Here is a 3,794-nt window from a genome sequence, read left to right as displayed (position 1 = left end):
TAAAGAAGCTTTGGTGTCTATACACAATGAAATACAAGATACCCAGAGGAGAAAGTGAAATTATGAAGTTTGCTGCTGCTTGTGTGGAATTGGAGGGGATTGTGCTGAATAAAATAAGACAGAGAGAGGACACACACAGGTCAATCCCTCTTATCTATAGTGCTTTGGGAAACAAAACAAAGGTGTAAATAAAGAAAATTCATACCATACCCCAGGACTGGAGCGATAACACAGCGGGTAGGGCTTTTGCCTTCCACCCAGCAGACCTGGGTTTGATTCCTCCATCCCTCTCAGAGAGCCTGGCAAGCTACTAACAGTATCCCGCCTGTACCACAGAGCCTGGCAAGCTACCATGGCATATTCCGTATGCCAAAAACAGTAACAACAAGTCTCACAATGGAGACATTTCTGGCGCCCGCTCGAGCAAATCGATGAACAATGGGACGACAGTGCTATGGTGCTACACCAGGTACTGGAGTAAAGAACTGAGAACACAGGTTAGAGGAGAAGGATGAAGAAAGAGCTGGTGTTTATATGAGTGAGGGGACATGGGCACTTCAGTGGTGGTGAGGTGTACACTGAGATCATCAATGTCAGAACTATTGTAAACACATAACCTAAACTAGGATGTGTGTGTGTGTGTCGCATTTTAGTGTAGAAAGTGCTGTCTGTATCATAAATATCAGCGTGATATCACAACACAGTCTGGTATTTCTGAAAGATTATCAGTTACTGAGTGATTTTCCCTACAGTGGTTAAAATGATATGGAAAAGAACCAAATCCAGCACCACTGAAGTTTCTTCAAAAACGGTGCATTATCGTCATAGTAAAGAAGTCCTGTTAGTACTCAAAATAGACTCATTACTGAGACAAGTAAGTAGAATTCAAAACAGACGTTAATTTACAAACCCAAATTATTATTCCTTTTTTTTTGCATGGAATTGAAATCTAAAGGAAGGCAAAATGACCAGAGATGGATAAATGTTTCTGATGCAAAATTCTGATGCTCAAGACAACAAAAGAATCCCTATTTAGAAAAGTTATGGTAATACTCTATATTTAAATGTCATTTCTAGATTATTCAGAGATGGGACCTTGAAGGCAGCAGCAAAACTGTCATTCTGGTATTTATTACTGTGCATGTACAGTATTGGATTTTACTATGCCATTGATTTATACGCTAATAATGAAACTGCGAGAAAACACTTGCAGATAGTTATATGATAAAAATGCTTGCTTTTGCACAAGAAGGTTATCTAAACATTAACCCTTTGTCATCATGATGGATTTCAAGATTTTACATATAACAAAAATTGATTGCCTACTAAATGCCCAAATAAAAGGATCCATGTTTCGCTTTTAATAACCACAGTGATGAAAATTTTTCTTTGATTCTCACATATGATTACAAAACACAAAGTAGGACCTATGTGCTTCTGTCAACACAAGACATAAATGAAGCTGTTGAGTACATTGTGGATAATGCTTAAGTGAGAAAGAAGAGAGTTAAAATGATCAAATGGAATTTGGTTTAGAATCCACAGAAGATGAGGCAGAGGAAGAAGAGGACAAGAATCTATAGGTTTTGTAGAGATAAGGACCAGGACATCTGTCCCACAGCTTGGAAAGCTTGGAAACTGGCCTCACATGCTGGGGGGAAAGGTAGCTCAGATAGAGAAGAGAAGACCAAGTAGAGGATGTTGGGAGGACCCATTTGGGTTGGAAGATGCGAACTGAAAGTAGGCTATAGACGGAACATGAAAGCCACTCACTACCTCTATTGCAAATTACAACACCCAAAAGGAGAGAGAACAAAAGGGAATGCCCTGCTGCAGAGGCAGGATGGGGTGGTGGGGGATGGGGATGGGGTGGTGAGAGGGATACTGGGATCATTGGTGGAGGTGAATGGGCACTGGTGGAGGGATGGGTAAACGATCACTGTGTGAGTAAAATGCAAACACAAAAGTTCATAAGTTTGTAACTGTACATCACAGTGATTCTCTAATAAAAAATTTTTTTTAAATCCACATTAAAAAAAAGGATCTATAGGATTTCCACCAGTAATTCAGAATGTTTATTATTTGTAATGAATGTTATTCACAATGGAAACTGTCATAGCAAATCTCAAAAGCTGATGGTAGAATCTCACCTTTCAATTTTGATAGTTTTCATGGTATTAAAAGACAAACATCAATGCAATGAACAAATTATTTTCCATATTTCATCAAATATGGCCACTAGGTTTATTGAGGTACTGATAACATCAAGACATCAAGTTTGTATAACTTGCGGATGCGAAACCCTAAAATATGACTCATGGTGAACATGCAACAGAATTGTACTAGCACCACCATCAATTGGACCACCCTGAGCATCATGGCAACAATAACAGCAATGGCAAGAAGAAATTTTTAAAAATACGGGGCCGGAGCGATAGCACAGCGGGTAGGGCGTTTGCCTTGCACGCGGCCGACCTGGGTTCGATCCCCGGCATCCCATATGGTCCCCCGAGCACTGCCAGGAGTAATTCCTGAGTGCAAAGCCAGGAGTAACCCCTGAGCATCGCTGGGTGTGACCCAAAAAGCAAAAAAAAAAAAAAAAAAAAATTTAATATGTTGGTCTGCACTTGAGATCCACCTTGCGAGCTGCCCTTCCCCTGTGCTCCTTCCTTGACCTGGGCTCTAAGCTGCCAAGATGGTGAAGCAGATTGATAACAAGGTTGCTTTTCAGGAAGCCTTGAACAGTGCAGGAGACAGGCTCTTAGTAGTTGACTTCTCAGCCATGGTGGTGTGGACCTTGCAAAATAATCAAGCCTTTCTATCATAGCCTCGCTGAAAAGTATTCCAATGTGGTGTCCCTGGAGGTAGATATTGATGATTGCCAGGATGTTGCTTCAGAGTGTAAAGTCAAATGCATGCCAAACTTCTAGTTTTTCAAAAAAGGACAAAAGGTGGGTGAGTTTTCTGGAGAGAATAAGGAAGAACGTGAAGCCACCATTAATGAATTTATCTAATCATGTTTTCTGATAACATAACTCTGCAGCTGCAATTTTTAAATAAAAATAGATCAAATATGAAAACTATATAACCAGCTACCATTGATTGTAACAATAAATATAAATTGTACCCTTTAAAAAAATAATGTTAATTTTGCTAGAGTGTACAGGTATGAATTTGATTTTAGAGATTTTCTTTGGAGTAAGCCTGGAAAAAAGAGAATCTAGAGGTACGCAAAATGATAAATGATGAATATAAGAAAGTTAAGAATTTTGAGTAAGCTCAAGTATATTATTAGAGTTATCTTACTAATGTACTTTTTGTTCGTTTACTTTTTCTGCTTCCTTTATTGCTCCTATGCACAGCTTTGCTTGACAAATGACAAGTGACAAGTGACTTTTTCTATGAAAGGGATCAAATTCTAGACCTCATGCACGGTAGGAACACAGTTCACCATTAAGCCACAACCTTGGCAGGATTGTCTATTATTTTTTTTAAAGAAAAGAAATGAACGAGGAGAACAAGGAAATGGAAGATTTGATTATTATTTCTTACTATTTATAGATAAATTATATATATAAAATATATAGATGGTCATGTGACAACTGGAATGAGAAGGAATGGGAATGAAGATAGACAGTCAGCAACTACACCACCTCTGCTTCGCTGATGACATCATTCTAATAACTCCAAATATCAGCCAAGCAGCACGAATGCTGGCCTACTTCGACCGCAAGTGTGGAAAGTGTGTCTTTGTGAGATTCAAATACTACTGAATCTTATAAAGACAATGTTCA

The 3,794-nt window shown here is 38.8% G+C and overlaps 1 pseudogene; it reads left to right on the top strand.

Annotated features, from left to right (window-relative positions):
- The first annotated feature begins 2,695 nt into the window (after positions 1 to 2,695).
- Positions 2,696 to 3,014, top strand: LOC101547580 (thioredoxin-like; annotated as a pseudogene).
- Positions 3,015 to 3,794: the final 780 nt, after the last annotated feature.

This window comes from Sorex araneus, chromosome 1 (assembly GCF_027595985.1).
Source record: "Sorex araneus isolate mSorAra2 chromosome 1, mSorAra2.pri, whole genome shotgun sequence".
Lineage (NCBI taxonomy): Eukaryota > Metazoa > Chordata > Mammalia > Eulipotyphla > Soricidae > Sorex > Sorex araneus.
Note: the sequence above shows the minus strand (reverse complement) of the source record. Positions and strands in the feature narration are given on the sequence as shown.